General features: G+C 45.5%; 1 long non-coding RNA gene across 1 annotated transcript; it reads right to left on the bottom strand.

Annotated features, from left to right (window-relative positions):
• On the bottom strand, nt 1-23,748 carry LOC309395956. Its single transcript, XR_014176011.1, has 3 exons — nt 23,616-23,748; nt 19,504-19,595; nt 1-276 (listed from the first exon to the last, which is right to left on the bottom strand). It is a non-coding gene; the product is annotated as an uncharacterized lncRNA (long non-coding RNA).
• Nucleotides 23,749-23,766: the final 18 nt, after the last annotated feature.

The raw sequence follows: 23,766 nt of genomic DNA, 5'->3' as shown, positions 1-23,766 counted from the left end.
CTGTTTTGGAGGAAAGCACACTAAATAAAGCATTTTACCTGGCACTTTATTTTTAAGTGCCAGGTAACTCACCTCCGTTCTGTATAATCACCTCTGCATACAAGCCTTTTACATAAGGATGCTGAAAGGCAAATGGCCTGATAATTCATCTTAAGTTCAAATGCTTGTGTTGTTGCCTTCCCAAATGGTGGGATTTCACATTTCGGGTGGCATGGGTTCCAAAGACATCCGTCCATGCCACAGTGAGCAGCCAGATAGCTTGGCTGGAGAGAAAAGCTGAAAGGGAATAAAACATGAACCATTTGCAAAGGAGGAAGGGAAGGAGAAGAGGGACTGGGGAGGGAAATAGGATCCCTGCAGGCTAAATCTTCAACCCTTTTTAGCCTTTGGTAAGCCTCAGCACTGAACCCCTTTGCTTTGGGGAGGATCAGTGGTCGATCTCCAGCAAATGTTAACAGAGGAAAAACCTGGCTCCTTCTACAGAGATGGAGGAGGAGGAGGAGGAGGAGGAGGAGGAGGAGGAGGAGGAGGAGGAGGAGGAGGAGGAGGAGGAGGAAATGGGCTGGACCTGTCCCTTAGCTTTGCAATTGAGCAACTATTTGGAAATGTTTTGCTGAATGCCATTTATTCCCTGCTCTCCGGTTACTCTCTCTATCCCCCTCCCTCCTGTCTCTGTCTCTCTCTCTCTTTCCCTCCCTCTCCTGTCTCTGTCTCTCTCTCTCTTTCCCTCCCTCTCCTGTCTCTGTCTCTCTCTGTCTCTTTGACTCTCTCTCTCCTCTCTGTCTCTCTCTCTCCTCTCTGTCTCTCTCTCTCCTCTTTCTCTCTCCTGTCTCTCTTTCCTCTCTCTCTCTCCCCTCTGTGTGTGTCTCTCTCTCTCCTCTCTGTCTCTCTCTCTCTCTCCTGTCTCTCTCTCCTGTCTCTCTCTCCTGTCTCCTCTCTGTCTCTCTCTGTCTCTCTCCTCTCTCTTTCTCTCCTGTCTCTCTCTGTCTCTGTCTCTCACTCCGTCTCTCTCTCTCTCTTTCTCTCCTCTCTCTCCTATCTCTCTCTCTCCTGTTTCTCTCTGTCTCTTTCTATCTCTCTCTCCTATCTCCCTCTCTGTCTCTCTCCCCCTGTCTCCCCCCCTCTTTCTTTTCAATTAAATCATACAAATCTCTGCTCATTTTTTTGCGCAAGGTTTTTCAGAAGTGGTTCGCCATTGCCTCCTTCCTAGGACCGATGAAAGCAATTGGTCCAAGGCCACCTAGCCAAGCTTTCATACCTAAGGGCAGGACTAGAACTCCCACTCCCACTTTGTAGCCTGTCTTCACTATTACTTGTTCTCTCTCATTCCTGCTAGTACATTTTAGCTTTTCAGAAAGTTACCAACTCTTTTCTGTAGCAGAGCTCCAGTCCTTTTCCTAGGCCAGCAGATAACAGAGAGAATCTCTCTGAATGGAGGAGAGCAAGGGCGATATTCAGGGTTCTGCTTGCCAATAATTACATACCCCACAGCACAAAAGATGTGCAAGGGGGAAAAAAAGGTTGGCATTTAGCAAATGCAATTTATTGCTCACCTTATAATTGAACACTTATTGTTAACTGCACCCATATGCTAATTTAACCCAGGAAACTCAGCAAAAAGGGCCGGGGATAACGGCATTGCCAGAGGATCATGAAGGTGGTTTTAAATCTAATCTTTTGATCGGATTCTGATTTCAAAGAGCGAGGGGCTCTCATTCGTGGTGTCTGCGAGTCCCACAATGTAGGACTGCACCAGAAGGGGAACGCCCGCCATTTCCATAAATTACACCCAACTGCTTTCAGCCTTTCTTTGACATTTGACTTCAAGGCATGCGACGTGCTTTAGGAGCTTCAAAAGGATGATTCAATTGGAAAGCGACAGGATCAAATTAGCCCGTTGAATTGAACCTTCCAATCTGTTGGAGGTTGAATTAAATAAAGTGCCTTTGCACGGCTTCCCCGAGATGCGAAGGAAATTTCAGAGATTGGGGGGGGGGGGGGGAATCTCTATGAATGTCAACGGGAGTCTCAAAAATGGCCACTACTTTCTTTCCAGATGTTGAGGTGTATATATATATATATATATATATATATATATATATATGTGTGTGTGTGTGTGTGTGTGTGTGTGTGTGTGTGTGTGTGTGTGTGTGTGTGTGTGTGTGTGTGTGTGTGTGTGTTACAGCTGATAAAGGAGGAGAAGCCTGTGGCATAGTGGATAAGACTCTTGCCTAGTGTATAATACAGCCCAGGTTCAAATCCCAGTAAGGGTATGGCTAGCTGATGAGAGCTAAATAGCTCGAAATGGATCTATACTAGTCTCCCTTTATTTATTTATCAGCACAAACATATATATATATATATATATATATATATATATATATATATATATATATATATATATATATATATATATATATATATATATATATATATATATATATATATATATATATATATATATATATATATATATATATATATATATATATATATATATATATATATATATATATATATATATATATATATATATATATATATATATATATATATATATATATATATATATATATATATATATATATATATATATATATATATATATATATATATATATATATATATATATATATATATATATATATATATATATATATATATATATATATATATATATATATATATATATATATATATATATATATATATATATATATATATATATATATATATATATATATATATATATATATATATATATATATATATATATATATATATATATATATATATATATATATATATATATATATATATATATATATATATATATATATATATATATATATATATATATATATATATATATATATATATATATATATATATATATATAACCAATGGTCAGGGAAACAGTCTCCCAGTCTCTCCTATCGGAACTTATTTAGGAATGTTGGAAGAAATATCCATCTAGTTCACTTCCAAGCTGGGAGGAAGACACTGGAAACATGGAGGCTGATTGGAAAGAGGGTTTCATGCAGGGGTGGGACTGCAACATTTTAGCAACTGGTTCTCTACCTGGTTGTTGGGTGGGCGGGGCCATAGGGGCGTGGCCTAGTCAGCTTCCTGCACCACAGCGGGGGAGGGGGCTTTCCTCGAGCCTCCAGGAGGCCAAAAATGGCCTCCCCAGCCTCTGGAGGCCCTCCGGAGGCTGGAAAAGGCCTATTTCAGGACTTCTGGTACTTCCAGTAGGCTTGTTTTTCACCCACCCAGAGCCTCCATGCAGGGCCTGCACTTACCTGGCATTCAAAACAGGCTGGGTGGAGACTCCTGGGAGAGGAGGGGCAGGGTGGGTGGTCCTTGCAACTACCGGTTGGGTGAACCAGATTAAAATTTACATCAAGTTCGCCCAAACCGGTCCGAACTGGCTGAATCTCACCCATGGTTTAATGGTGAAGCAGAACCACCATTAAACCAGCATGAGTGGTGCTGGTTCAGATGATCACACGGAGTTGAGAGAGCGGGGGGGTATTTATACCATCTCTTGGGTTTTGCACTTGAGCTTCCTGTTCCTGTGCAAGAACGTAACTTTCAAAAAGTTGTAAGAACAGGCTAAAGATTCTCACGATGGGATTCATCCCCCAGAGAGCTTAAAAGTAATCGTGACTTTACATAGGCATCCCTAACTCCAGAAAACCATGGAACATATTTTCCCCCTCTTCATCTTATATTTCATAAGCATGATTAACCTCCATCATCTCTAATAAATTGGCAGTTGCTTACAGCACTTTGCACCTAAGTGGAATAGTAGCTTTATGGATGCAAAGAATGTCAAAGCCCCGTATTAACATTAAACAGCTAATTAGCAGCCTAATCCTTGGGGTTTGTTTGTTCAATGTGATGTAACTTATTTTAATGAAACTTGTGATGACTCAGTAATACATAATTTGAAAATAATTACATTCTAATTGGAAATTTGCCCCTAAATCAAATAAATATTTATTTTCCAGTTTGTAGTAGGGGTCAAAACAGTTTTAGAATATAAATTATTAAAACTAGTATGCATCTCAACTAAGGAATAGTTTTTTTTCCCTCTGTGTTGAAGAAGTATTTATTCTTCCTAAAAGAGAGATGGACTTCTGGCTTTAAGGAAATGTTGAAAATAAGATGGAAGGATTGTTTTCCCTCTCCCTCCTTCTCCCTCTTTCTCTCTCTCTGATTCATACTTTTATTTTCAGGATGTTGACCGAGAATGTGAATCGTGATGTAACATCAGTTGAAAGACTATTCTTGATCAATATCCTGTTCCAGAGTTCACACAAGCCAAAAGGTTATTCAAACAGTCTAAGATCAAAAGTCAGAATAGCTATATCAAGTCTCAATCAAAACTTAGCCAGGCTTCTATTCTACTTTCTACTCTTCTCCTAAAAAGAAGACAACGACTTGTCCAAGGGACCGTAGGAGAAGAAGCAAAGCTGCTACTCCTCCCATCACCAGAACTGAATTCTATAAACTCCTTATAATCATGTTACCATGATCATAAGAATTCGTGAATAAAATAATAATAATCAAATCTACGAACTAGTCTCAAGATCACGGGAAGTGTTATAACCACTTCATAATGCCTTGGTAAGTCTACACTTGGAATATTGCATTCAGTTTTGATCGCCACGATGTAAAAAAGATGTTGAGACTCTAGAAAGAGTGCAAAGAGCAACAAAGAGGATTAGGGGAATGGAGGCTAAAACATAAAGAACAGTTGCTGGAACTGGGTACGTGTAATTTGATGAAAAGAAGGACTATGGGTGACTATGGACACTCTTCCAATATCTCAGGGGTTGCCACAAAGATGAGGGAGTCAAGCTATTCTCTAAAGCACCTGAAGGCAGGACAAGAAGCAACAGATGGAAATTAATCAAGGAAATAAGCAACTTAGAACTAAGGCGAAACTTCCTGACAGTTAGAACAATTAATCAGTGGAACAGAAGTTGCCTCCAGAAGTTGTGAATGCTCCGACACTGGATGTTTTTAAGAAGATGTTGGATAACCATTTGTCTGAAGTAGTGTTGGGTTTCCTGCCTAGGCAGGGGGTTGGACTAGAAGACCTCCAAGGTCCCTTCCAACTCTGCTATTCTATTCTATCTCTTCTTAAAAGCCTCCAGTGATGGCACACCAACAACCTCTGAAGGGAAGCTGTTCCATTAGTTAACTGTTCTCACTGTTAGGAAATTTCTCCTTAATTCTAGATTAGTTCTTTCCTTGTTAGTTTCCATCCATTGATCTTGTCCTAATAATAATAATAATAATAATAATAATAATAATAATAATAATAATAATAATAATAATAATAATAATAATAATAATAATAATAATAATAATAATAATAAAATATTTATTTCTTAGCCGCACCCTCTCCCGAGTCCTGCCTTCTGGCGCTTTGGCGAATAGGTTGACTCCCTCTCCTTTATGGCAGCCTCTCAACTATTGGAACACTGCTATCATGTCACCTCCTGGTCCTTCTTTTTACTCGACTAATCATTTCCACCTCCTGCAACGGTTCTTCATATGTTTTAGTCACCTGGCCTCATAGCCCCAAGCAAACAACGCAAAGCATTTCTGTGTTCAGATGATAAATACTCCAAACTCCTTCCTTACTGCCTTTCCACCTCTCTTCCATTTGTCTCTGACGGTGTCAGATGTGACACAAAGATTCTTGCTCCAATCAAAACCCTTGCTTTGCTCAGAGGAAGACCACACTGGGCTTCTGAAGATACGATATCATAAATCAAAGATAATTAAATGCTGGCTGCTGAGTGTGTTTTGGGCAAAGCTGCTGCCAGGAAAATAGAAGGGAGACGTTGATGCATAGAACAGTTTAGGAAGATGAAAGCCCTGACCTATACTCACCCAAACTGTACATACAGGTTTACTACAGGAGTACTGTACATACAGGTTTACTGCATTCAACCCGGAAGTCCCTTTGACTTGTGTAACATTAAGATAAAGGTTCCCCTCGCACATATGTGCTAATCGTTCCTGACCCTAGGAGGTTGTGCCCATCTCCGTTTCAAAGCTGAAGAGCCAGCGCTGTCCAAAGACGTCTCTGTGGTCATGTGGCATGACTAAATGCCAAAGGCGCATGGAATGCTGTTACCTTCCCGCCAAAGGTGGTCCCTATTTTTCTATTTGCATTTTTACCTGCTTTTGAACCGCTAAGTTGGCAGAAGCTGGGACAAGTAACGGAAGCTCACTCCGTTATGCAGCGCTAGGAATTTGAACCGCCAAACTGCCAACTTTTCTGATCAACAAGCTGTGTCTTAGTCACTGAGCCACCACGTCCCTATGTTATGCTCTATGCTAATGTATGTTATGCTATATGCTAAATAAATAAATTTATTGAACAAAGCCTTTATTGGTCACCACCTTCATCCCAATGGTAATCATTCTTTTTTTTTGAAAAAAAAAAGTTTTTTATTGGTTTTATAAAATTTTAAGGGAAGGGGTAATAGGTATGTCTCCAAACACCATTTATGGCTCCTCTCTCCTTGTGTTAATCTTTGGGCGTGGCTTTTTTTTAAAATTGTGCATTCCATTTCCCATCCCGGCTGCGCAATTTGCACTCACGATTTAGCCATCCGACAAAATGGCACCCTTGCCCATTAGGGTCTATAAATCTATATTCCTCCCTGCTCTACAAGCTGCTGGCACTATTTATTAGAGAGATGGAGAGGCCACCGAGCGCTTTGTTCCAAGGAGGCCAGGCAACGCACCTGAACTGAAGCAAACAGGCCTCGTATTTCTTCTTGATGAGGTGCTTCTCATCTCCTGAAGCCTTGGCCACTAATTCCCCAACCCCCCAAAGAAGGCTGAGGCTGCTGCAAAAGGCTCTATCTTCATTTCCGCCAGCTGTCTGGAAGGTGAAAAAAAAGGCAGGGGAGCATCTTCCGACACTTGGGACCGCTGGACCAGGTGGCTTGGCCTTTAAGAAGCGAACCAGATGGCATTCGTTAAGGACGTCACTTCGTGTGGATTGTGGAAGCTTCACAAGAAGCTTCCACAAAGCAAAGCAGCATTTTAAAGCTTTGTAGCCCAGAGACGTATGAATAATGAAGGCAGGAGAGATGGGGTGCCTAGTCCTTATCCCATGTTTTTAAAACTCCATTCCTGCCTTGCAGAAGGCCCTAACAGGAGCCATAACAGGAAGGGAGGGAGGGAGGGAGGAATAGACATGAACAATGAAGAAGAAAGGAGGGAGGGAGAGAGAGAGAAGGGTGGGAGGTAGGGGGAAATAGAGCATGAACAAGGAAGGAGGAGGGAGGGAGGGAGGGAGGGAGGGAAAGAGGAATAGACATGAATAAGGAAGAAGAAGGGAGGAAGGGTAGGAGGGAGGGAAGGAGGAATAGAGCATGAACTAGGAACAAGAAGGGAGGGAGGGAGGGAGGGGGGATAGAGAAGGGTGGGAAGGAGGAAGGGAGGGAAGAAATAGAGCATGAACAAAGAAGAAGACGGGAGGGAGGGAGGGAGGGAAGAAGGAAGGAAGGAAGGAAGGAAGGAAGGAAGGAAGGAAGGAAGGACCACCATAATGGTATCCCTACCTCCTCCTGTGCTATTGCTGCCTCCAAGTCATCTGTCACCTCAATCAGCAGCTGCCACCCACCTCTTTGTCATCTCCTCAGCCAAGGAAGGAATACTGTGGGAGACCTTGTAGGGCTCAGGTCTTCTGATGGTGGGGTGAGAGGGAGCCAAGGGAGATAGCTTCTCCTCCTCTTGTCTCTCCTCTCTGAGAGATCGCAGCCCAGAAGAGGAGCTCGGTTTCTGAACTTCCTTCCCATCAGGAGACCTTATGTGGGAGGTTTGCCTTGGGTCCCTCACAGCTTTACTTCCAGAATAGACTATAGTTCTACTCAATCGCCTGATGAAGGATGGTATGATAGAAAACCCTTGGGAAATATCCTTTAGGCACAGTGATCAAAATGGTCATCTCTTTCATGGACTTCTAAATCCAGCCATGGAGAAAGATGACAAGAGCATAGAATAATAGGCTTGGAAGTGACCTCAGAGGTCCTCTAGTCCAACCCTCTGCTCAAGGCAGGAGAGCTTGTAGTATCTCAGTCAAATGGTTGTCTATTAAATGGACTTCAGAAGATGGTAGAGGACAGGAAGGCCTGGAGGAACGTTGTCCATGGGGTCGTGATGGGTTGGGCATGACTTCACAACTAACAACAAAATAAATTATACTGCAAAATCCAGAGCAGAATAGACTTCAGTGGACTACAAATTCCGCTCTGGGCTTGAGAAGTGGAAATTGGAAAAAGGTCCAAGTTAAAATACACACTCTATGTGCATTTCACACTGTATACCCATTCCTTAGGGAGGGGCCATTGGAAACCTGCAATTCCAAGTCCAACTGAAATAAATCAAAGTGGATTTATAGGTTGCTAAAGGAATGTTTATTCCATCCCATTTGAGAAACTCATTAGTAGAGAACTAATTTGATGACAATGCTCTTCACTCCGGAGCTGACTTGAGAAGTTGCAGCTCCAAAGCCGTCCATCATCTTCGCTCTGAGATTGCTGCAAAGCTCCCTAAACTGTTTGGCTTGACATTATTTGGAGGACTGGCTACTTTGCCGGCAATAGATCTCTCCTCCAATTGAAAAACAGGGCATAAATTCTGCCACCGAAGCAAGCATCCTGTCAAAGTGATGTAATCTGCGCCCATAGGAAATATTTATTTGTAAACAAAAGTTCCTGATAGGCTGGAGGAAGATGGATGAAATCCCTGGCAGATAAAACAGGTTGCATTTCTTTCTATCAGTTCACGTTCAGCCGGAGGGAAGAGAATTTGCTTTAAAAAGTCTTTCCAAGGAAAAAGAATTTGGGGGGACTTTCTTGTGGCTAGAGTGGGGCGTCCATGGGAGAATGAAAATGCATGTTGTTCAGAAGTGGCACTCAGCCGGTTCTGACCCATTCTGGAGAACTGGTAGCAGAACGTTTGAGTAGTTCGAAGAATCGGTAAATACCACCTCACAGCTGTTTCGCACGATCATCGGAAGCTTCTCCCTCTCCCACTTTTTAAAGCATTTTTTTCCTTGCCGGTTCGGGCAAAATGAAAAAAATGCTTTAAAAAGTGGGAGAGGGAGAAGCTTCCGACGAGCGTGTGGAACAGGTGTGAGCTGCCTGATCGTGGGAACTCCCCCCTCCTCACACACACACGGACACTTTTTAATGCATTTTTTTTTCTTGCCTATTCGCCTGAACCGGCAGGGGAAAAATGCTTTAAAAATTGAAAAAAAGTTGGCCAAGCCCACCCAGTCTCATGACCCTCCTCTCCCACCAAGCCAAAAGCAGTGGCAAAAAAAAAAATAGATTTCACCACTGGTTCAAAGGCCTCCATTCTTTGGCACTCAGCCTTTCTTATGGTCCAACCTTCACAGCCATCCATTGCAACTGGAAAAGCCATAGCCTTGACTATACTCACTTTTGTTGGCTGGGTGATGTCTCTGCTGTCTAGATTTGCCATAACTTTCCTCCCCAGCAGCAAGCCTCTTTTCATTTCTTGGCTGCAGTCCCCATTATCTATCTATCTATCTATCTATCTATCTATCTATCTATCTATCTATCTATCTATCTATCTATCTATCTGTTGTGTCCGGGCAGATGACGTCAGGGAGTTCCCTCCGTCTGCCGGCATCTGCGCTAGCAACAGCCAGGTCGCGTCTGATTGGCTAAGACGCGACCTGGCTGAGAGCGGGGAAACTCTGGCTTGGGGATTGGCTGGTTCATCTGACAGCTTCGTATAAATAGCTGTCAGATGAACCCTGCATTGATTCTCTCCTGTATTTGACTGTGAACTGTCCAGTTAATAAAAGTTGGTTAATTCTCCTCACGACTCGGCTCGCCTTTCGTTCGCATTCAACACTGGCGACGAAGGTGGGATCCAGCCACTAACCCACCGAAAGCCACCGAGCGTGTCTTCTTGTCACCATCGCACCGGTGACCTGCTTCCTGGCCGGCTTTTCTCCGTTCCTGAAGGAATCATGTCGGCAATGCCAACCTTTGTGCCTTTTGGCTGCGACGGCGAGACGTGGGAAGCGTTCATGGAGCGCTTCGAATGTTACCTCATAGCCAACGGTCGTCGCGACGCTCCAGACGACGAGAAGTGCAGTTTCTTCTTGAGCTGTTGCGGCACTCCAATGTTTAGTGCCGCTCGCTCAATAGCCGCCCCACAGCCCGTTCATTCTCTGGACTGGGCGACACTAACCGAACGCCTGCAGCACCACTACGCCCCCACTCCGTCCTGGGTGGCGAGGCACTACGCTTTCCGGCGCTGTGTTCAGAAGCCGGAGGAGTCGGTGAGCCAATTCCTCCAGTCGCTTCGCACCGCGGCGATGAGGTGCGAGTTTGCCGACCTCGATCGCAATCTGACGGAACAGTTCGTCAGCGGCGTGAAAGACCTGCGCCTCCGCCGGCGGCTCTTGTCACAGGCGGACATCACGCTGACTGGGGCCATCGAGCAAGCAAGGGCGGCTGAACTCTCCGACGAGTCAATGGCGGAGATGTTCAATCTGCCGCCCCCGCCAGGCCGCACTTGCTTGGTAGACGAACTAGTTCCCTTGCCAAGCGACTATCCGGAGGAGGGAGCGGTGGCGCGCATTGGCCAGTCCGCCAGGAGACGCGCTCCTCAGCGAGCCCGGGAAGCTGTGCCCGCTTGCCTTGGCTGTGGAGGCAACCACGACCGCTCGGGGTGCCCCTTTAAAAACGCTGTTTGCCGCCGCTGCCTGAAGAAGGGACATTTGGCTCAGGTCTGCCGAGCGCAGTTCCCCTTGCCTCAGCGAGCGGAGGACGTCCCGACCACAGCCGCCGTTAAACAGCGACCTGGAGGCCGTGCTGGACGACAGCAGCAGCAGCAGCAGCAGCAGCCTTCGCGCGGAGGCTGCTACGCCGTGGACGCGGACTTCAACGCCAACCCCGCAGAGTTGGCCTTCCACACGGGTGCAGGTGCGGAGCGCATCAAGGCGTCGCTCCTCATTGAGGGCTCCCCCTGCACCATGGAGGTGGACTCGGGATCGTCCCGATCCCTTTTGTCGTGGACAGAGTTCTCCCGCCTCTGTCCAGGCGTCGCAAAGACCCAGCTGGCCCCTCCAGACGCAACCCTACGGGACTACCAGGGGACTCTAATTCCTACCCTGGGTTGTCACCTGGTGCGGGTGGAATATGGGGACTATTCGGGATGCCTTCCTCTACTTGTAGTAGAAAAGCCTTTGCCGGCCCTACTGGGCCTCGACTGGTTCCCGGCACTGGGCCTATCAGTGCACGGGATTAGACAAGTAGTGGCCACGCCTCCCGACGTGGCCGACGTCCTTGCCAGATTTTCTGATGTGTTTGATGGGCAGCTGGGGGCGTATAAGGGCACGCCCATCTCCTTGAACCTCGACCCCCAGGTTGCCCCCATTAGGCTGAAGGCCCGTAGGGTGCCTTTCGCTTTAAGGGCAAAGGTTGATGCGGAGCTCGACAAGCTCGTCGCGCAGGGAGTCTTGGAGCCGGTGGATTACTCCAAGTGGGAGACCCCTTTGGTCATCCCAGTTAAGGCGGATGGGTCCATTCGCCTCTGCGCCGACTTCAAATCCACCATCAACCTTGCCCTCCAAGCGAACCCCTATCCAGTTCCGGTAGTGCAGCACTTGCTCCACTCTTTGGGGCAAGGCTGCATCTTTGCGAAGCTGGATATGGCGCAGGCCTACCAGCAGCTCCCGGTGGATGACGAGGCGGCGGCTGCGCAGACCATCGTCACCCACCGTGGAGCTTTCCGTTGCCGCCGCTTGCAATTCGGCGTTTCCGTAGCCCCGGGGATCTTCCAGAGCCTCATGGAGCGGCTGCTCCATGGGCTCCCTGGCGTGGTTCCGTACTTCGATGACGTCCTGATCGCCGCTAGCAGCCGATCGGGCCTCATCGAAGTACTGGTGAAGGTCCTCGAGCGTTTCAGGGGCTCGGGTTTAAAGTTAAAGCGCAGCAAATGCTCATTTGCTGTGCCTCGGGTTGACTTCCTGGGATTCACAATTGACGCCCAGGGAATTCACCCCACTCCTTCAAAAGTAGCAGCCATTAGGAACGCCCCCACGCCTGCCTCCAAGACGGAGCTGCAGGCGTTCCTTGGCTTGCTCAACTTCTACGCGCCATTTCTGCCGCATAAGGCGTCACTAGCCGAGCCGCTGCATCGGTTGCTCGACCGATCGGCCGCCTGGCGCTGGGGCAGCCGCGAAGCGCATGCGTTCGCGGCTGTCAAAGACTTGCTGACGTCAGAGGCAGTCCTCGTTCAGTATTCGGACAAGCTGCCTTTGACTCTTGCTTGTGACGCCTCCCCCGTGGGTTTGGGGGCGGTCCTGAGCCATGTGCTGCCCAATGGCTCGGAGGCCCCCATAGCCTTTTATTCCCGGACACTGACTTCTGCGGAACGCAATTACAGCCAGATCGACAAGGAGGCTCTGGCTGCAGTGTCAGGGATTAAAAGGTTCCACGACTACCTCTATGGTCGGCACTTTACTTTGTTCACCGACCATAAGCCACTCCTTGGGCTTTTGGCTGGTAACAAGCCGACCCCTCCCATACTGTCACCGCGCATGACCAGGTGGACAGAGTTCCTAGCTGCATACAGCTATACTCTGCTCTACCGCCCGGGCAAGCATTTAGGGCACGCTGATGCCCTCAGCCGCTGCCCCTTGCCCGTTGCTGACCCCCCGACAGTGCCTTGCCTGTCGGTCTTGGCCATAGCAGATTTGGATCTGCCACTCTCTTCAGGAGAGGTGGCCTCAAAGTCTAGGGCTGACCCTGACCTGTCCCAGGTCATCCTTTGGGTCCAAAGGGGCTGGCCTGAGGGTCCGGTGCCAGAGCACCTTCGACCCTTCAGGGCCAGGCAGTTGGAGCTGTCACTTCACAGTGGGTGCCTCCTGTGGGGTGACAGGGTGGTCATTCCACCCAGCCTGCGCCATCAGGTGCTATCTTGCCTTCATGAGGGCCACCCGGGCATAGTGCGCATGAAATGCCTTGCGCGCAGCTATGTCTGGTGGCCTCGCATTGATGACGAGATAGCCGCCTGGGTGGCCGGCTGCTCCTCCTGCCAACATTCCCGACCGGCGCCACCGGCTGCCTGTCCTAGGGAATGGGAATTGCCTCGTGGTCCTTGGTCCCGTCTTCACGTAGATTTCGCGGGCCCCTTCAGAGGCCAGGTCTTCATGGTGGTGGTGGATGCATATTCGCGCTGGGTGGAGCTCATCCTCATGAGGTCCACCACAGCCGAGGCCACGATCAGAGAACTGACTAGGCTTTTCGCCACCCATGGCGTGCCGGACGTCATTGTCTCTGATAACGGGCCTCAATTTGCATCCACCGCGTTCCAGCTGTTCCTGGCCTCTCAGGGCATCCGCCATGCCCCAGTCGCCCCATACCATCCGGCTAGCAATGGCCGGGCGGAAAGGGCGGTCCGCTCGGCCAAGGAGGCGTTGGGCAGGATGGATGGGGCTGACTGGCCTTCAAGGGTGGCTGCTTACCTCTTGGTACAGCATGCCACTCCTTGCCCCCTGACCGGGAAGTCTCCAGCTGAGCTGCTGATGGGCCGGCGCCTGCGGACCACCTTGGATAGGTTGCACCCACTCTATTCAAGCGAACAGCCTGGCAACCTGGGGCCCCCTTCCCGCACTTTCCTTCTGGGCGATGCTGTTTGGGCTCAGGCATTCTCAGGGGCAGTTAGGTGGGTGCCTGCCACCGTCACCGCCATAACCGGCCCCTGTTCTTACAGGGTCCAGCTACATGATGGGACCGAATGGCGGCGGCACCTGGATCAACTGAGGCGCCGCCTGCCCAGCACCAGCGACAACACCCCCGCAAGGTCGACCATCAACGTCGCTGCGCCTGAGCCCTCCAACGTTCTGTTCCCTGGTGCCCTTCCACCAGATATCGTCCGGCCGGTCCAGCTGCCCGGGGCTTCCCCATCTTTGGACGCCGCCTCCCGGCCGTCCACTATTGTGGGGGTGTCGCCCGCTAGGCGTCAGCCTCCCGGGTTCCAAATGGCCTTCCCCGAGTCAGGCCAGGCCTACCACCAAGTGCCCAGCTCAAGCCCGCCTTCGGCCGCGCCCCCTCGGCCCTGCCTACCTGGGCCTGGTTTTCCTCCGTCAGGGGTGGGCCTCCAAGATGGCGCCCGGAGCTCCACTCCCTTGCGGGAGGAGCTTCCACGGACACCACCTTCCTCTTCGACGCCTCCTGCCGAACTGAGGCGTTCTGGGCGGGTCCGGCGCCGCCCAGAATATTTACGTGACTACGTTTGTGCGTCGCTTGCACATGCGCAGTCACTGGGGGGGAAGGAGTGTTGTGTCCGGGCAGATGACGTCAGGGAGTTCCCTCCGTCTGCCGGCATCTGCGCTAGCAACAGCCAGGTCGCGTCTGATTGGCTAAGACGCGACCTGGCTGAGAGCGGGGAAACTCTGGCTTGGGGATTGGCTGGTTCATCTGACAGCTTCGTATAAATAGCTGTCAGATGAACCCTGCATTGATTCTCTCCTGTATTTGACTGTGAACTGTCCAGTTAATAAAAGTTGGTTAATTCTCCTCACGACTCGGCTCGCCTTTCGTTCGCATTCAACACTATCTATCTATCATCTGTCTGTCTGTCTGTCTATCTATCTATCTATCTATCTATCTATCTATCTATCTATCCCCATCCCCATCTCCATCCCCATCCCCAGGGATAGATAAGATTAGACCTATCCATCCGTCCATCCATCCATCCATCTATCTATCCCCATCCCCATCATCAGGGATAGATAGATAAGATTAGATCTATCCATCCATTCATCCGTCCATCCATCCATCCATCCATCCATCCATCCATCATCTATCTATCTATCTATCTATCTATCTATCTATCTATCTATCTATCTATCTATCCCCATCCCCATCCCCAGGGATAGATAGATAAGATTAGATTTTTCCATCCATCCATCCATCCATCCATCCATCCATCCATCCATCCATCCATCTATCTATCTATCTATCTATCTATCTATCTATCTATCCCCATCCCCATCCCCAGGGATAGATAGATAAGATTAGATTTTTCCATCCATCCATCCATCCATCCATCCATCCATCCATCCATCCATCCATCCATCCATCTATCTATCTATCTATCTATCTATCTATCTATCTATCTCCAGGTTGACAGGCCAGACAAATGTATTGCTGAGTGCCATCCCCAATGAACCTTTAATTTATTTTCTGACTGATAATCCACTAAGGGTTTGGAGATAGCAGGCTTGGCTGATTGCTTTCAAGAAGCCAAATGACACGGTTCAACTGTTGTCGATTTTGTCAGCTTTTACCTTGAGGTTCTGATGGTAATTGCTGTTAATTGCTCCTGGAGAGAGCCAACCCTGACTATAAGTCTCAATGATGCGTGGTGGAGCAAATACTTTGACTATTCTTGCAAAGAATAGTGGTGCCCTGTGACCTCGTCAACTGCCCTGCGGGGACTTTTGGCCTCAGCATCCCATCCATTCTCCAAATTAGTTCAGAAATAACTCCTTCCCCTCTGCAGGAGGTGGGTGGGTGGGTGGGTGGGGGGTGCTTGCCTGCCACTGAGCTTGGGTTGATAAACTAAGAACCTTGGAGTGGAGATGCAAAGATTGCATTGTCAAAGCCTTCAACCTGATTATTCTTGGCTTTGACTACGTAAACATGGGTCATCCCTCAGAGACATCCCTGAATGACTCTGCAAGGAAATGTTAAAGGTAAAGGTTCCCCTCGCACATATGTGCTAGTCAGTCCTGACTGTAGGGGACAGTGCTCATCTCCATTTCAAAGCCGAAGAGCCAGCGCTGTCTGAAGACGACTCCGTGGTCATGTGGCCGGCATGACTAAACGCTGAAGGTTCACGCAACGTTGTTACCTTCCCACCAAAGGTGGTTCCTATTTTTCTACTTGCATTTTTACATGCATTCAAACTGCTAGGTTGGCAGAAGCTGGGACAAGTAATGGGAGCTCATTCCGTTACGCAGCGCTACTGATTCAAACCGCCAAACTGCCAACTTTTCTGATCGACAAGCTCAAAAAAATCACAATTCTGATATATCAACAAACGTAAACAAAAGCCTGTCAAGTCAAACCCAACTTCTAATAACTTCATAATTGTGATCCCACAGGAGTTGAAAGCCTTGGGCACAATAATTCAAGCTATCAAGCTCACATTTTAGCTTACTGAAATGCACTGTAACTGGAGTTGCATTTGAAAAAAACAAAACTACATTTGGCCAAATGCAATGGCTTGCAAATTAGCAAACCAAAGTCACCATAGTTATTCTTAAATTGTTTTTGTTTTGCTGTTTATTATTATTTCTTCACAGGTTTCACAGAAAGGTTGCAAAGTATAAAAACAAAGAAGAGACGTACATGAAAAACTACAAAAACAACCAACCCAATAAAATAACAGAAAGGGGGAAAACTATCAATATACAGCTGATGGTTGATTAATGAGTGTATATCTGTAGTAAATACCCATTAATCAAATGTCAAATAGATTTTTTAAATCTGTCTTAGCGGTAAAAAATAATTAATGATTATCTCACATTGCAAAGTTGGGGAGAGATCGTTACAGAGGAAAATCCATCTATGTGGTCACTATGATTTAGAATAGAATAGAATAGCAGAGTTGGAAGGGACCTTGGAGGTCTTCTAGTTTAACCCCCTGCCTAGGCAGGAAGCTCTACAAACTTCAGATAAATAGTTATCCAACATCTTCTTTAAAACTTCCAGTGTTGGAGCTTTCGCAACTTCTGGAGGCAAGTGGTTCCACTGATTAATTGTTCTAACTGTCTTCTTAGTTCTAGGTTGCTTCGCTCCATCTGTCAGAAATGGTGTAAGGTCTCCTGCTTGGGCGGGGGTTGGACTAGATCACCTACAAGGTCCCTTCCAACTCTGTTAATCTGTCTCTGTAAAGCCTAACAAGCAATGATTCTCAGTAGCAGCCCTAGGTGACAGATCTCTTTCCTACTTGTGATTAGATTGACATCCTCACTGGGGGTCTTCCAGAAATTGTTAAAGATAACTGAATTGTTCCAAAGGGCCTTAGAGCAATGAGTGGTCACCATTGCACTCGTTCTTCAATACTTTATATCTTTATTAGCTTGTAGGTCCTTCCCCCGCCTTTATATTTTAAACTACAGGGAGTCATTTTTATTGAATCCAGTAGTATATGAAGACTATAAATAAATGAATACTCAAAGCCAAAAGCCAAATTTACCCTGTTCTAAGCTGTTTGACTTCTCAGTTGTTAACATAGGGATTAGGAGGTGAGGGACAATCATAACCATGGCAACCGAACAGTCATCACTTCTTAATATAGTTTAATAATAATACCAAGAGCAGCCACATAGTAGAAGGCAGCTGGTACAACTGAGGTACTACCTTCATAGGAAATCTCTTTTAGAAGATTGGTTTGGAGAAAATTTGCAACTACTTGACAGATCTGTAAGATTTAGCCAAAGTTTTCATCGGTCTGGAGTGTGGCACGGCAATTCATTTGGACCCATAGATGGCACGGGGAGAGTTTGCCACTCGATTCTCATGCTTTTGCATCTGGTTTTTTTTTTAAAAAAGTCAGATGAGTCAAGGAACTTGATTGGTTGGCATCAAGGGTAGTTGTGTTATATCTGAGCTGTAGGGATTCGGATGACTGCTAGGTGGCAGCAAAACAGTTGCACTTTTCTATGTCTCTCTGCTGCCATCTAGTGACTATATGGAGCTAGGCAGCCTTAGTAAACTTTAATAGCCTTAGTACTCTCTTGAGCTTGGTTGTTTTCTTGCAGATGTTTCATTACCCAACTAGGTAACATCATCAGTGCTAATCCAGAAGCTTAGCAAGGATCAAGGAATGTACAAATGGGCACGCCATTATTTATAATCTTCGTCTTAGGACTCAGGATGCATATCATACAATTTTTTGGGGGGGGGGGGATATTCCTTACCTTCTAACTGCAAAGTCATTAGATCTCATTAGCACTCAAGGACGCTTTTCGGTTTCATGGCAGCTTTCCAACATGTATACTTATCAAAGCAATTCTGACCCAAGGCAAATAATCAACAATTACTGCGACAGACATGTGCCATGGGGTGGGTGGGAGGGGGGGGACTACCTTCGATGCACCCAGATATTTTCAGAGACAAACAAAACAGGGGGAGGTTGTGGATGACTCCTTGATCTGTAGCTGTCTTAATTTATCCCCATCTTAGACTACCTGCCAATTTGCCCAGCAAAAAGAAGAAGAAAGTCATATCTCAAGGTTACGATGTCGTCAGAGAGCTGTATATTTTATATCTTATAGTGCTCTGGCAATAAAGTAAGAAGTGGGAGGGGGTGAGTTGGAAATTACTTTTACTTTCACACAATGTATCCTAGAAAGAATGACATGCTGCAGCGACGCAAATAAATTAACTCCGTCTCCATCATCCTGGCTTCATTCACAGGAACAAAAAAATGGCTTTAGGAAATTTGAACGGCGGCTTTTTCTACGGATTTGCATGTGTTTGTGTGCCTCTCTCTGTGTTATCGGTTTCTTTTCAGAAATAAACAGATCATGCAAATCAAGGTGGAACCCAAAGAAATATCAAGTCACCCAGAAGATTACATGTCCGTGAAGCTCTCCAATTTTCCTTTTTGCAAGCAATCTTTTTTTTTTGGGGGGGGGGGTCTGCTTTCTGTTTTTTTCTTCCTACAATGAAATCTGCCAAGGTTTCCTTTAAGCTCTGAGGCAGGGGTAGTCCCATCTTGGCCATTTTAAAACCTGTGGACTTCAACTCCCAGAATCCCCCAGCCAGCCAAGGTTGGACAAACCCGTCCTAAAAAAAAGTTCACCTGGGAATGTTTCTGAGCTTCTCCTAGTAGACTCATGTCTAGGTTTATTTATCTTCTTTTTCAAAAAAGCAAAGCTGTTGTAGATATCTTCAGAATGCATCACCTTGGTCAATCTGGAACCGTGCCTCCTGCGGTCCGATCTAAGCATAGTACACAAAATTGTCTGCTACAATGTCCTACCTGTCAATGACTACTTCAGCTTCAACCACAATAATACATGGGCAAACAACAGATACAAACTCAAGGTAAATGGCTCCAAATTCGATTGCAGAAAATACGACTTTCAGCAACAGAGTGGTCAACACTACCTGACTCCATTGTTACGTCCTCAAACCCCCGCAGCTTCAACCTCAAACTGTCCACCGTGGACCTCACCCCATTCCTAAGAGGTCCGTAAAAGGGGCGTGCATAAGCGCACCAGCGTGCCTACCATCCCTGACCTACTGTCCCATCTATTTATATTCATTTCTTTTGTCCATGTCCATCTTTATATTTATGCATGCTATCTTGTACATGTTTGACAAAGTAATAAATACAAACACCTATCGCTTAAAGCACACAATAAACCTGAGAGGGACTTATTGCTTTAAGAAAACTCACCAGTTAGAAGCTCCGCCTGTGAAACTTCAAGGGAGGAAATTCGGTCTTAAAGACACAGGAACAGCAATGATTTCTGGGTTGATTGCATTAGTCTGCAGGAACAAGAGAGACAAGGAAAACATGCTTCTACAATGTGTTTGTGTTCCATGATCTACACAACTATAAACAAACCACACCGACTGAGTTGACATAGCATACTACCCTAAAACAGGGTGGGCTAGTTATTGGAGCATCAATCTTGGAACATCTTAAACATAACAAACATGTTGGAACATGTAGCATAGTACATAACAGATGCAGTCAATATTATCCAGAAAGAAATTATTATCCTTACAGGTGACTAAGCACAAATCTCAAACGATTTAAGTCCCAGAGCTCACTGTAACAGCATTGCAAAAAATGCATTAAGAGTTGTTAACCGAATATTGCGAAGCATCTTCTCCTGTAACATTGTACTGCTAACTAGGTCATACAAAACCTTTGCCAGACCAGTCCTTGAATACACCTCATCTGCCTGGAATCCACACTGTTTATTGGACATTAATACAATTGAACGAGTCCAGAGTATTTCACAAGAAGAGTATTCCACTCCTCCACACACGATAGAATCCCTCAAGGTACCAAGCTTGAAATTTTGGGCTTGGCCAACCTGCAACTACGCCCCCTATGGTCTGATCTAAGCATTGTACACAAAATTGTCTGCTACAATGTCCTACCTGTCAACGACTACTACAGCTTCAACTGCAATAATACACGGGCAATCAATAGATACAAACTAAAGGTAAATTGCTCCCAACTCGATTGCAGAAAATACGCCTTCAGCAACAGAGTGGTCAATGCCTGGAATGCACTATCTGACTCTGTTGTTAGATCCTCAAACCCCCACAGCTTCATCCTTAAAATGTCTACTGTGGATCTCACCCCTTTCCTAAGAGATCTGTAGGGGGTGCGCATAAGCGCACCAGCATGCCTACCGTCCCTGTCCTACTGTCCCCATTTATTCGTATCCATTTCCTGTGTTCATGTCCATGTTTACACTTATATCTGTTATCTCGTACATGTTTGACTAAATAAATAAATAAATGTCAACTGAGTCAGGTCAATTTATAAACCATGATTGTAAAACCAATGGTTCAGCCAATATCTGCTGAAATAAGTAAGTCTATGCAAAAGCTGCTAAGGTGTGTTATTTGGAATTATTTGCCATATTATGGTGGAATTTAGTCTGGAGTCACAAGAGGGAGGGGCTGTTCCCCAGAAGGCAAAGAGACAGCAGAACTTGGAATGTCTGGTAGGCAGGAAGAGAGCAGGAAAGACGCTCCCTAGCAGTTCACAGAGTGTATCTATAATTATGCAGGAAGTTACTTTAGTCTGGCAAGATTCTGTCTGTAGACAAATGATAAAAGAACTACTCAGAAGTAATTTTGTATGTTGTTCTTTGGGCCTGACACATATGTTTTCCCCATTCATGGAAAGCACTCGTTCTAGGACCCACTTTCAAAAGGGCATTTAAAAATTGTTATAGCCTATAATTAAAATGAGAAAAATCTGATTCGGCAAAGTTATCTTTAGAAAGAAATATTCTGCAAGAGTGCAGTTCGGCTTCTGGAGGGAGGGAAACCTCCCAACTTGTGTCCTTGTTCCAGTTTGAACCGTTGAAACTTTCTACCGGTGTGAAATATTCATGCTTCCCATGCCCACTCCCCCAAAAATGGTTTAAATCCTTTCCCAATACACACATTTTAAATTAGTTGATTAAGTCCTCTCTTCCTCTTTTCTTTCTAATACAGATTGATCAGTGGTGGGATTTTTTTTTTACTACTGGTTCTGTGGGTGTGGCTTTGCGGGCGTGGCTTTGTGGCCATGGCAGGGGAAGGGTACTGCAAAATCTCCATTCTCTCCCCACCCCACTAACCTGCTTTCCAGCTCCGTTCTCCTGTTCAGGGCAACAAAAGAAGATCAGCTGGGAGGCAGCAGGGGCGGGGCCAGCCTATTTGCCGGTTCTCCGAACTACTCAAAATTTCCACTACCGGTTTTCCAGAACCTGTCAGAACTGGCTGAATACTACCTTGGAGATTGGTTCCTTCCTTCTTCTCTTCTTCCTAATACAAATACTCCTGTTGCATTGTTTGCTTTTTCTACTCCATGGCAAATTTAAAACACGTTGAACCACTAACAAAGTAGAGAATGACTCATTTCTTTGATTTTTCTGAAAGCCATTTCATTATCTTCAGCTCCAACTCACCCATCTGATTGAAAGCTCGTTCTGCAAAATAGCACTGTTTTTCCCCTGCACTATTTTCAGGCTGATAAAGAGTGACCACTTCTGGATAATTACAGTCTCACCTTTAATTAAACCCCCCTCTGTGCTGTGATGCCAGCAGAGCACTTGACACTGATTAAGAAACTCTCATTCTGTCATCTTTTATTTTGCTAAATGTAATGATTGCCTTTCTGTGATCTTTGTTTAATCTGGCTCTTAGCTAAAAAATCTCGTTGGGTCACGGATGCTTTGGGCCTCATACATAATCTTCCCTGTCACTCCGGCTAGCAAAAAAATATAATATCTTGCACGTTTCTACAAAGGCATCTCTGAAGTAGTAAGACCTGCCATTTATGGAGCACTTAATCGGTTATTAATTAGCACTCTACCTTAATATTTCTCTTTTATTTTTAAACCGTTCTCGTTTAGTTCTATGAAAAGATATTCTTTGGATATTTTTCTTTGCTCTCCGAAGCAGAAGAATGGTTCTCTGAAATGTGTGTAGCTAATGTGTGGGTTCTTGCAGTTAGGAGTAAAGATACTCATAAATTGAGCTTGATTCTTCTTGACTGCAGCCATGCAATTTTCTTGGCGGCATCACAAAAGAATTTGCCATTGCATTCTTTGGGGGATAGCTGGATAGATTGATGGACAGAGGGTTTTTTTTAAAAAACATAAAATAAAATCTAGCCTTCCATAGGCGGTCTAAATAAAAAGAGAAGTTTTCTGTAATTACCAAAACAATGAATGCCTTTTGAAGATTAGCATAGAACGTTCTGAGGATCAGGGGCCATCACCGACCAGACCAGTTGCAATGGAAGATTGTGAAAGTTGGACCATAAGGAAGGCTGAGTGCCAAAGGCCTTTGAACTCTGGTGCTGGAGAAGATTCCTGCGAGTTCCTTAGACTGCAAAGTGATCCAACTGGTCAGTCCTAGAGGAGATCAACCTTGACTGCTCTTTAGAAGGCCAGATCCTGAAGAGGAAACTCAAAGACTTTGGCCACCTAATGAGAAGGAAGGACTCCCTGGAGAAGAGCCTCATGCTGGGAACGATGGAGGGCAAAAGAAAAAGGGGATGACAGAGAATGAGATGGCTGGATGGAGTCACTGAAGCAGCAGGCATGAGCTTAAATGGACTCCAGAGGATGGTAGAGGACAGGAAGGCCTGGAGGAATGTTGTCCATGGGGTCACAATGGGTCAGACACAATTTCGCAACTAACAACAACAATACAAGCCTTACTCTCCAAAGCATGGCATTCACAAAATCATAGGACTGGAAGGGAACTTAGGTGGGGTGGGGGGCTCTAGTTCAACCCCTTACCCAAGGCAGGAGTCCTTAAATGATCCATGAGGAATAGTTGTCCAATCTTTTCTTAAAAACCTCCATTGATGAATTGTCAGGAAATTCCTCCCACCCTCCTTCCTAAGAGGTCCGTAAAAGGGGGCATGCATAAGCGCACCAGCCTGCCTACCATCCCTGTCCTAAAGTTCCTTTTTATTGGTATCCATTTCATGTATTCAAAATCATGTTTATACTTATATACAGTATGTTATGTAATACATGCTTGATGAAATTAAATAAATAAATAAATAAAACAACATAAATAAAGAATAAAATAAAATATAAATAAATAAATAAATAAATAAATAAATAAATAAATAAAAACAAACAAACCCAAAGCAAAGCAATACAATAAATAACTTCATGTAACATATAAATCAGAGCATCCACCTCTACAAGGTCAAAGCTTTGGCTGTCATTTGTAAGTTTTAAAAACAAGATTGCTAGAAACACACAAGGACAAATTCAAAGAAACTTGATGGGAAGAGCCCGAGACCATTTGTACCTGTATTGCTTTCATCTTCCATTTCTCTTTTAAAGCTGAATCCAGGTTTTTATCCAACGTTCTAACTCAAAACCCCAACAGAAGATAGGAAAAATATTACAGTGATTGTGCCTGGAGAGTACAAGTAGGAGTAATTCTTGAGTTCATGTTG

This window comes from Natrix helvetica (assembly GCF_964273705.1).
Source record: "Natrix helvetica genome assembly, chromosome: 8".
In the NCBI taxonomy this organism is placed as follows: domain Eukaryota; kingdom Metazoa; phylum Chordata; class Lepidosauria; order Squamata; family Natricidae; genus Natrix; species Natrix helvetica.
The sequence above is the reverse complement of the archived record's forward strand: the minus strand, read 5'-3'. Positions and strand labels throughout refer to the sequence as shown.